We start from the raw sequence: 11,481 nt of genomic DNA, 5'->3' as shown, positions 1-11,481 counted from the left end.
TGTCTCGGTGAAGCAGAGGAGATTGCAGTCCCGAATGTCTCTCTGGAACTTTATCCTGGCCCTGAGGTCATCAAGCTTGTTCTCCAGTGACTGGACGTTGGCAAGCAGGATGCTAGGCAGAGGTGTGCGGTGTGCACAAGCTCTCAGCCTGTTCCTGACGCCGGCTCGTTTCCCTCGAGGCCGCTGCTTTGCGTCGCATCCTTTGTTCCCCCTCAAGATCTCACTCGGATCCAGAGTTAAAAACTTCGAATTGTGAGCCAATAGAAACAAGAGTGTCACTGTCATACCTAATGTACCCAATGGTGATGATTTTGCGGATTTCCGACGGCATCTCCCACCGATTCTCCTGGGGGACTCCGACTCATCGATGGTGGTTGGGATCGCGGCACGGCGGCACCGTGGAAAAGGGCTGTTTTTTTTTTACCACCAGCGTTTTGGCTGCCTTGTAGTTTTAAGGCCTGGGGAAATGAGTCCGCCCCGCCAGCGCTGTGTAGCGGCCGTGACCACTGGCGATAAGAAAAGGGTGCTCTTCATAGAGGACTCACATTGATGATGTTTTCTGGATCCCAGAGGGAACTCTCGTGTCATCTTTGCATACCTCCACAATGGTATATTATTTAATCTTAATTTTGGGGGGCGGGGGGGATATTTCCCATGTACCACCACAGGGAGCCCAAGTACCACCACTGGTACGTGTACCACAGTTTGAGAATGACTGTCATAGAGTTTATCTTCTTACACCAGCTGCTGTTAACTGTGAAGAAAGATTATGTCCAGCAGAGATGTGGAGATGAGAGAGCTCCATCGAGGAAACAGAAACTGTTAGCATCCACTCGTCACCTCAGTCAGAGTCAGCATCAGGAAGTCCAAACTAACTTCATCTGTTCTCATGTCTTCATCTCAGTCCTTACTGTGCTCAGCTTTGTTCTAAAGAAAATACAACACGGCTCCATTTACAGCAAAAAAACTCATGAGTTTACAGGCTGACTTTAATGTGTTTCTACACATGCTTGTCCTCTGGTCATGTGATCATGTGGTTTGTAGGGACGTTCCTCTTCCTCAGAGGATCCACCTGTGCTTCCTCTCCTCTCTCCTCCACCTGTTACAGTGAGGGAACGTCCTCCATGATGGAGGAGCTGCTGGAAAGTGCTAAGAGTTTCCTCCAGAGTGAGACCTCTGTCACAGTTCAGAGGATCTACGGCAGCAGAGACCTTCATGGACACTAAAAGTCTCAAACACACAACACCAACATCACACTGACTCCACTCTGACATCACTGATCAATAATCAAAGAACACACAGATCAAACTGATTGATCAGCCATCAGAGGAGTCGGATCAATGGAGCTGCTTCTGTTCCTGATGTCCCCTGTTTGATCCTGGACCTGAACTCTCCCTGCAGAGGAGACACAAGACAGTCAGACACACACAGACACACACAGACACACACAGACACACACAGACACACACAGACACACACAGACACACACACACACACCTTTGACTTTAAGCAGCACTGTTTTCCCTCTCCAGATCTTCCCATAGACGAAACATCTGTATTCTCCACTGTCTCTCTCTGTGGGGTGTTTCAGGGTCAGACTGAGGTCTCCAGTTTTCAGCAGGTCTTCATTCATCTTCGTTCGGTCTCTGTAAACCTGGTGATGTTTGTGAGGCTGGTCAGAGCCGTTCATATACACGTGGGCCTTCCTGTATTCAGGATCATAGCATTCCCACCCCACTTCAGCATCTTCAGGCAGGTTTTGTGTGGTTCTGAAGGGCAGCTGGACAGACTCCGCCCCCTCCTCCACCTCCACCTGACAGACTGAGAGGACAACAAACACAACATGAGCTGTACAAAGTGTGATTGGTGTTCACAGAGCAGCATCATGTGACTCTTGTTCTGCACTAAATGAAGCGATGGAGTGGCGCCTCCTTCAGGCAGAGAAACAGCTCATGGAGAGAAATAATTATTAGAGCAAAAACAAGAGTGGAGCTGCAAATAAGGCCGAGAGGAACGCTGCAGAAAACTGTTCATGTGTGAATTCATAACTTCATAGATTTCTTTGAGCACTAAAATCAGAGCTGCTTCTATTTCTAATATGACAGCTGTACATTAGAGCTGGAACACTTTAAATGTGAGCCATAAAAACATGATACTCTACAAGTGCATTCAGCTCTGACACTGTCACATCATGAAGGAGACGTGGAAATCACGGACGGCACTGATGCGGCTAGGTAGGCATGGTAACTACTGGTAATCACGTGGCTACTGGCTACCGGCGAAATTACTGGAGGAAATCGGGACACTAAGCCAATCTCTGTCTTAGCGCATTTGCACCGCTGTGTGTTTTTGTGTTCTTCTTTTGCGGCTTATTCAGTGAATTTTGGTCTGATTGTGGTGAAACTTGGTGTGTAGAGTCAGTGATAGCCCTGGAAGCTAACCAGCCTGTCTTTAGCTGGTTACACGAAGTCTGGAGAATTTCTGGTTCGGTTTTGTTTGTTTAGCGGACCTCTGCGCATTTACGTAACTGCTCGTTTAATCACGGCTTGTTTTCGGAGTGTTTGGTGGTTGTAGAAATGGTTTATATGCCATTTTAGCTGAGATTCTGAGGTTTCTGTGGATACCACACATGGCTGGACTTATATTTCTCAACCCGCATTATAACCAATTAAACGTGATCTTCTCCTTTTTGCCCCCGATACCGGGGGTGTGGGGCTTAAGTGGTTAAATCAGCTCTGTAATAAGGAAGTAAAGTAACAATATTCACTGAAGAAGTGTGTTTATGGTTTTGCATTTTGCCTTGGTTAGGATGGGTGGGGGGGTACTCAGTAAGTCACATGACTTCCTGCCATTTATTTTATGAGACGTCAGATGACTTACTGAGGCTGACCTGCAGGGCTTTAAAAGAGCAGCAGTCACAGGGTCTCTGGTCAGTGTTTCTCATCGTCTGAGCAGGCTTGAGTTTGGCTGCACAGCATCAACCAGCTTTATTTTACTGCAACTTTAAGATCAGGTAAGAGGCAGAAACTTTGTCATGCTTCAGTTCACTTTTTTACCTGTTTTAAAACTGACGGCAGTAAAAATGTCTCCCCTGTTCAGTTCTTTAAGTCTTGCTGCCTGAAATTTGATGACTTTTCCTAAAGCAGAAAACTCCACAAGAGTTTCCATAAACAATCTGTAACATGGGTTATATTCAGTGGTTGAGAGGAGGCGGCAGAAACACTGAGCAGGACAGTCAAAAACTCACGACCACACTGGTACTGGGAATTCAACAGTGCTTGTCCTTTAATAGACACACTCTTCACCAACCTTACTCCCTGTTGAACGGCTGCTTTCTCGCTTATGAAGCGAGCAGTTTTCACAAAACCCCTTACGTCAGTCTGAGTCTGGGAGGTAAAGATATGAGGTGCGTCTCAGTCCAGACGTCCATTTGCAAGCATGTTTCTCCCATACTCTACACAGGGCAGTGGCACATACTTGTGACTAGGGATGGGTATTGATAAGATTTTCACGATTCCGATTCCATTTTCGATTCTGTTTAACGATTCGATTCTTTATCGATTCTCTTATCGATTTTTTTTTTTAAAAAGGAGAACACTAAGGTCAATTAGCTTAGAACTTTGTTTTATATCTTCTCTTTGAACAAGATAGAAATTTAGGAGTAATATGGCCTTACAAACCCAACAGTGAGATCTTAACAGATCCAACCTACGGCTCTTCAATGGGGTGTCACAGGGTCCCCAGGAAAAAAAATTGTGAATGTAAAATAATAAAATAAATATTCTTCTGTAGCAATTACACAAGAATATCCAATAATGTCCCTGCCTACAATTAAACACATTCACCTACAGAAAATCGGGGCATCTGCTGTGGCAAATGGGTGCAAGCCTTTTACCACAAACTTAGTCACTGCTCGGTGACATTCGTCTATCCTGGCCTGAAAGGAGACGCTACCGGTAGACTGCAGCGAGAACTGCCAGCATCTGAGCCAGACTCTGTCTGTCTCTCTCATCATGGTCACCTAAATGCACAGTAATGGCAGCTTTTGTAATAAGGCAGATCGCTCTAACATAATATGCACTGTTAGTTGATTATTTACCTGCCGCATTAACGGGAGAGGACGTGCAAACGTTACCGCTGCTGCTGGGTTGAGATTCACGAGTCCGGAGCGGAATTAAAAACACGACATTCATTTAAGGTTATCGCGTGTTTTGTGAGCAAATGCTTTTGCATATTCGTAGTGTTTCCTTCCTTAAATGAAATATCTACTTTGCAAGTATTGCAAGTTGCCCTGTTGTCATCCGTTCTCGTAAAGTATAACCAAACTTTTTAGCGTTTGAGCCGCCGTGTTTCCTGCCGGGTAAATGATGCTCCGCAACGTGGTGACGTCATTCGGGGCGACTGGAATCGATAAGGGAATCGTTTGCAAAAATGGCAAACGATTCCAAAGAATTGAAACAGTGGGAACCGGTTCTCAACAAGAACCGGTTTTCGATACCCATCCCTACTTGTGACATCACTAAATGTTAAGATAGGTTGTCTTAAAGACACATCACACAATTCTGACTGTTACAAATCTTTAAATGTTCGGAAACGTGTTAATAAAAGGCTGGAGCATGACAGCATGCACAAAGAGCAAAAAACATTACAGCAAAATAAGGTTTGTCACAGAGAGACAACCCCCACCTCCTACTCTCCACACCATCTCTGGAGTCACTGAGCACACTGAACGTTTAAAAATAGCATCATTTAGATGGTTTATTTTCACTATATTTTTCCACTAATGACAACTAATCACACAATTTGCCATTCATTGTTTAACTTGAAGCATTTAATGTTGACTCAAGCAACCAATGTTTTGATTAAATCACAGAAGACGTCACTCTGCGTCTGAGTTTGAGTGTCTGGGAACAAACAATATTTCATTTTGTTTGGTTTTTTTTTTCATTATTTGCACTAAAGTTAACAGGGATGCATGAAAAACATAAACATATAAAACATAAAAACATTCATGTCGCTTTAAAGTGTCAGTGTTTCTCATTTGTGGGGTGGCTGTAGCTCAGGTGGCAGAGCAGTTCCTATTACTATTGGGAAGGTTTGTGGTTTGATCCCTGGCTGCCCCAGTCTGCATGCCAAGTATCCTTGGGCAAGATGCTAACCCATGTTGCTCTCCGATGCATCCATTTGATTGTAAATGTGCATAAATGCTTAGATTGAGAGAACTTAAAGCACTGAAGAAAGTGCTTGGGTGAGTGTGGCATATGAAATGCTTTGAGTGCTCTGTGACATTAGAAAAGCCCTATATAAGAATCAGCCCATTTATTTAACATTAAAAAAGTACCTAGTACCAAGAAATACCACCTAATGAAACGCCCTAAAATCACATTTTTACAGTGTTTCACAGACATGTGCCGTTACAAACGTCCACACTAAAATCTGACAGCTTATCTTACTGACACCATGAATGCTCTTGAAACATCCATGAGGGTTTCTGATTTTGAAGAAAGACTGTTTTTAAAAAACTATCACAGCTATCAGCAGAATCTGTGCTCCTCACTGTCCCCTTTCTTTAGTGTGATGACCTGTTAATAAAATATAAATGCAATGCTGCAGTATTTTTTTTTATTATTATTCCTGCTAGTAAGAGGTCATTGTAACTTACTGTTATTCTGTTGTTTTTCTCTGTGTTTTTGTTGTACAGCTGCTGATCCCTTCCTGGTGTGATCTCATCATGGATGTCACCAACACCCTGGTTGATTAAATCTTTTCCTTTGTGGATCTGCTGAAAGAATGTGCAGACAAGTTGGACAAATTGGCCAACGAGTTTGAGGAAAATAAGAAAAATGTTAATGTCACTAAAGTTGTTGGTAGTACTGTGTCTGTAGGTGGGGCAGCTGCTACAGCCACAGTACTACCACAGTTGCTACACCAGCTAAAGTACTAGGTACTTTAGCTGGTGTAGCAACCTTGTTCACAGGTGGAGCAGCATTACCTGTTATAGCTGCTGGTGGTGCAATAGCATCCTGGGTTGGTTTAGCTACCAATGTGACTACTGATGTTGTGGATGCCATCATTTCAAGTTCCACATTAAAAGAGGCAGAAGATTAAACAAGATTAAAAACCTTCATGCAAAAATGTAGAAACTTGTAGATTCACTGAAAAAGGAAGTGCAGAGGAGAGCAGAGCACAATGGTTCCTGCGGCGATGTGATGGAATACATCCTGAGAGCGATGGCCAAACGCAATGGACTGAAACTGCACGGCAGTGTCTGTTCAAAAAATATCATGTCTTATGTCTTCAAAGATGTGAAGTCGGTGGAAGATCTTTTTCATCATACTGGTGTCAGTAGGCCTGTCTGTCCTTTCCCAAGCAGCCAGAGCAGGAAAACTTGTGGCTAAACGTGTGGCAGGAAAAGCAGCAGGGAAAGCTGTTGGTAAGTATCAAAGAAAATCCAATTACATTTTATTTCTATTGTGCCAAGTCACAACAGTGATTGAAAGGTAAAGACCCTGCAAAAATAGAGGAGTGTCAACAATTAGACGACCCCCTACAAGCAAGCACTTTGACAACTGTGGAAATCTCCCAGGAGGTTGTGTTTTTGAGTGCACTTATGTTAACCATGCAATAAAACTTACATCCACCAAGGTCACCCTCTAACTTAGAAATTATGATTCTTACAAGTGTACTGTGCTTGACCTCTGACATCTTCAAGGTGAATTTTATTACAGTTTAAGATGTCTCAAATCCTACATGGTGCCACGACCTTTGCCAACTATTCCTTCATTTGTATTATTAACCAAAAACCTCACCCTGTGTAAATCCTTTACATTAGGCAGAAGACTTGTTCAGTTATGTGCTTAGAATGCAGAATATCTAAAATAGTGCTGTTTTATTTTCCATATTGTCAGGATAGGTCGGTGGCAAAATGAGCAACAGCAGGTGACAAAAGTACTGGAAGGAACTTGTGCTTTTCTTGGATCACTTGTGTGACTTTCAGTAGCAAAAACTTAGGTGAACGCAAAAAAAGAAGAACATTTATTTATCACCCTACCCTGTGAATTGTGACCCTGTGAATGTGGCAGGTCTTTCCAAATCAGGATCTGACTTTCCTTCCAATTATAGAAAAGTGGAGGCCAAGATAGACTCAGACATCACTACTGTGAGAGCAATAAAGAGCCTTCAGCATACAGTTGAAACCAGTGATGCACACTGGGGGGGAACTCTAATCTTACAGCTGCTATCACAAAACCATATCATAGAGTCCCAAACCAGAACAAATGCACCATCTGAAATGGTAAAGAAGAACCAAAGCAGGCTCGTACTCGGGCACCAACCACCATGACACCACAACTGGCCAAAACAAAGTCACAACCCTAGTGTAGTTGTAGTGCTGGAAAACTCAAAAACAATTGTATGCCACGCAGTGATGAGATCATTATTGAATGACTTCATCCTTCTGTTGGGGTGGGCACGCATCTGTCGTCCTGACGTCTGGTTTCAGGTCCAGAATTACAAAAGTGAGTACACCCCTAAGTGAAAATGTCCAAACTGGGCCCAAAGTGTCAATATTTTGTGTGGCCACCATTATTTTCCAACACTGCCTTAACTTTGTTGGGCATGAAGTTCACTAAAGCTTCATAGGGTGCCTCTTCCGCTCCTCCACGATGACATCATGGAGCTGGTGGATGTTAGAGACTTTGCGATTCTCCACCTTGCGTTTAAGGATGCCCCACAGATGCTCAATAAGGTTTAAGTACCTTTACCCCCAGTAGGCACTGGTCTTATTAGAGGTGTGTTTGGGGTTGTTATTATGTTGAGGGGAAGGGGAATCATGCTCTGCTTCAGTATGTCACAGTACATGTTGGCATTCATGGTTACCTCTATTATCTGTAGCTCCCCAGTGCCAGCAGCACTCATGCAGCCCTAAACAGTAACATCCCACCAGCATCTTTGACTGTGGACAAGACACACTGCCACACACCCTTGACACCATCTGAACCAAATAAGTTTATCTTGATCTCATCAGACCACAGGTAATCCATGTCCTTAGTCTGTTAGTCTGCAGCAAACTGTTTGCAGGCTTTCTTGTGCATTATCCTTAGAAGAGACTTCCTTCTGGGACAACAGCCATGTTATGCAGTGTGTGGCGTATTGTCTGAGCACTGACAGGCTGACCCTCCACCACTTCAACCTCTGCAGCAATGGTGGCCGCAATTTCTGCAGAGGTTGTTCAGCAATGAACAAAGATTAGCAATGTTAGTACTAACTTGGTTTTAAAGTCTTTACTTTAAAATATAGTAATAGTTCAAAAGCTAACTTTAATCCTACAGAGATGTGATGATTTTGTGGATAATTAAAGTCAGTCATATATCCACAAACACAACAAGCTGAAAGTCAGTGATGCTGCTCGGTTTGCAGTCCTGAATATCACAGCACAAGCAGGATTCACTGCACTGTTAATGTTAGCTATGTTATATTGCTGCCTCTGTTCAGTGGTGTCGAGCCAAACGGACTTTAACGTGTGTTTGAACGAGCTGACGGTTTCAGTGTGGGAGAGAGTACTCAGGGCCTTCAAGTTACACACTATTGCTGTGTCCCATTTCAGGGTCTGCACGCTTGAAGTACGCATTTTAAGTGCGGTTACGTCACCGCCACGCGACGACGGCTGTCCCAATTCGAAGTGTACTTCAAATGCATACTCCAAATGCGCCGTCGATTTCCCCAAATATCAAGCGTGGTCCGGTGCACGCTTCGTGGTCCCATATATCCCACAATTCATAGCACGGCGGTGGGTGTGGATAATTTTGCCGCAAAATACAGCAGAAGGGAGCGGCCGAAAAGTGAACTGTCAAAAGTAAGTACTGAATATGACGTCACTTATTCATGTGCGAATGTTTAATAACGAAGAACATTAAAACATTGCTGTTGGCCACATGTCGGCAAAGTTATGTGACATTAGTGATGTTTGTACTTTCAGCATTAACTTGGTTTTAAAGCCTCTACTTCTAAATATACATATAGTCGACCTTAATCTTACAGAGAATCTGATGATTTTATGGATAATTAAAGTCATATATCCACAAACACAACAAGCTGAAAGTCAGTGATATATCTCTATATATAATTGTTAATATGCTTTATATATTCTGAGGTAAGTTGATCTATAGTGTTACATCATATTCTATAAGGATGTTATGTGTTTGTATACTTTCTGGCCAGTTTGACCCATTTAGCAGAAGTCAGCCTGTTGTAACATTGATGAAGCACTAATGAATCAATACAGGCTAGGTATTGAGTGAAATATTATGGTTATTATTAATCAGAAGATTTAGGAATGCTACTGGAGCTGATGGGCAGTAATTAATAAATACACACAACACAAAATGCTTTTGCAGGTACCATGTATTTAACCAAACCCCAAAGAAAAACAAGAAAAGAAAAGGAATACTTATCACTCCTGCTGCAGCTATTCAATTAATCAAAAACCCAGTGGGGGTGCACAAAGACAACTAAGCAAATTCTTCTGGCTTATACCAAGCAATATAGATTGTCAAAACCCAGTTCCCCATAAATAACACATGTTAACATTAAAAACACTGATCCACACTGAAGTCCATGAGTTTTATCTGAATGTCCATGAGAGATGTCCAAGCGCTATTGTCCAGAAATGGGGGGAATGGTGTGTATGAGTGTGGAAATCAGTGTATTTGGAAAATGGGGACAGACGTCATCTTTGATAGCTTCCTACCCAACCAGTGGAAGCTTCAATTGCAGAATGAGTCCTGCTCCTAGCCGTTCATTGGCTCGCCATCCTTTTTCATACCCCAAAAAAGGTTCACCTGGCCTGCATTAAATAAACAAGGCCAATAAGAAATCACAAGAATACTACAAAAATGTCAGCCAATTAAGCTAAATACATGAAGTTATTCTTGTTCCTGTGTACACAATTTATAAATAGATTAAAAAAAACAAACAAAACAGTATATTTAACCAAGAAGGATTTAACTGAAACATTTCAACTTGTAGTTTCACAAGGTTTTTTATTCAACAAATATCGGTCAAATCAAGATCAAATTGTTTGGACCGGCAGCAGCCAATTAGCATCAGCTGGTAGCAATACAAGCAGTCAATTAAAAGTTCAAACTCACCAATTCCGTTCTGTTCAGTGCACAACAACACTATGGCTCTGGCTCACAGTAATCACCATCTAAGTTGCACAAGTTAGTGGGTGTTAAAAGAAGCATTAAAACGGGAAAAGCAAGTCTTTGCCAACACAAACCTGCAACAGCTCTGTCACCTGGCTTGCCTCCACGCATCTGACAGGAGGAAGCCGGGACAGGCTTACTATGACCCACATGCCGTCCGATTGGCTGAGCAAAGTCATGTGGTTGGAGTCATGTACCTGCGATGCATTCAATGGCAGGAAATAAGTGCAGGAAACAGATTTTACTCTGGGTTACACTGTTTAAACGTTCAGTGTGCTCAGTGACTCTAACACCACCCCTGTGTACTCAATGGATGGTGTGGGGAGGAGGGGGCGGGGCTTGTCTGTCTGTGTTGGCCCTGCTTCTCACCCAATCACAGCTGAGTAGAGACAAACAGCATAGTGTTATCACGTAGCTGTAGCTTCATGTTAATCTAGTGTATAACAATGTTTTTGCTCTTTGTCCAGACTTTTATTAACACGTCCAAGTTTTGTGTGAAAAAGTTTGTTTTCCAGGAATCAACACAGTTTTAAAATTGTCACTAATAAGTTTTTATTTTTTTATTGGATGAGCAGCTTGTTTGTGCTGCTCAGAGGTAACTAAATAAAGTTCATCTGTCTCACAGATACAAAGCTACTATTTACACTTTAGACTGAAACACAGTCAGAGTGTCAGGGTGACCATCCCACAGCATCTGCTGGACTCCTTAAGTGATGTTTACTTGGACCCGGAGCTGCAGACACGAACCCCAGGAGCAGGAAGGATGCAGGAGCACTTTGGCAACAGTCCTCCTGCAATATTCATTTATAATAGATGATCTTAAAGCACTAAATCACTGGTTAATCCACAGGCCTGTGACCCTTTATTAACAGACATCAACTATAATATTCTACATTTATCATCCTTACATTAATCATATCTAGTCTTATTCAGGACCATTATCTCAAAATATTTTTTTCCTAAAAAATACAGTAAAATAAATAAAAACTATGTCTCACAGTGTGAAAAATTTCTTTTTCACTGATGGTATATATTATTTATCGCTCTCACTCACATCACTTTTTCCCCCCATTTATCAGTGTCTGTTTTCCACCTTTGAACTGTCACAGTCTGGCAAGTCCAAACAAAATATTCACAAAAGGCACAGGAACACAAGGAACAGTCCAAAACAAATGGTTTACAAAACCAAAAAGATAAAATAAAATAAAACAAAATACCAGAGCTCAGGGAACAGAGGGTCAAAAACATCACGGCATGCCTGAGCTGAAGACTGAGC

The 11,481-nt window shown here is 42.4% G+C and overlaps 2 long non-coding RNA genes across 4 annotated transcripts; both read right to left on the bottom strand.

Moving 5' to 3' along the window:
• Nucleotides 1-613: 613 nt before the first annotated feature.
• On the bottom strand, nucleotides 614-6,578 carry LOC146521070 (uncharacterized). Of its 3 annotated transcripts, none has more exons than XR_014873239.1 (3): nucleotides 5,942-6,578; nucleotides 5,663-5,897; nucleotides 614-1,395 (listed from the first exon to the last, which is right to left on the bottom strand). It is a non-coding gene; the product is annotated as an uncharacterized LOC146521070 (long non-coding RNA). The 3 variants fall into 3 exon arrangements; XR_014873238.1 differs by having other exon boundaries at nucleotides 5,663-5,782; nucleotides 5,993-6,578; XR_014873240.1 differs by having other exon boundaries at nucleotides 5,663-5,779; nucleotides 5,993-6,578.
• A 2,876-nt stretch (nucleotides 6,579-9,454) lies between these two features.
• LOC146521069 (uncharacterized) lies at nucleotides 9,455-11,420 on the bottom strand. The gene is made up of 3 exons (XR_014873246.1): nucleotides 10,280-11,420; nucleotides 10,149-10,207; nucleotides 9,455-9,844 (listed from the first exon to the last, which is right to left on the bottom strand). It is a non-coding gene; the product is annotated as an uncharacterized LOC146521069 (long non-coding RNA).
• Between the last annotated feature and the right edge of the window lie 61 nt (nucleotides 11,421-11,481).

The sequence above is a fragment of the Neolamprologus multifasciatus genome, chromosome 3, assembly GCF_963576455.1.
Source record: "Neolamprologus multifasciatus chromosome 3, fNeoMul1.2, whole genome shotgun sequence".
NCBI classification, from domain to species: domain Eukaryota; kingdom Metazoa; phylum Chordata; class Actinopteri; order Cichliformes; family Cichlidae; genus Neolamprologus; species Neolamprologus multifasciatus.
This window is presented reverse-complemented; position numbering and strand designations above follow the sequence as displayed.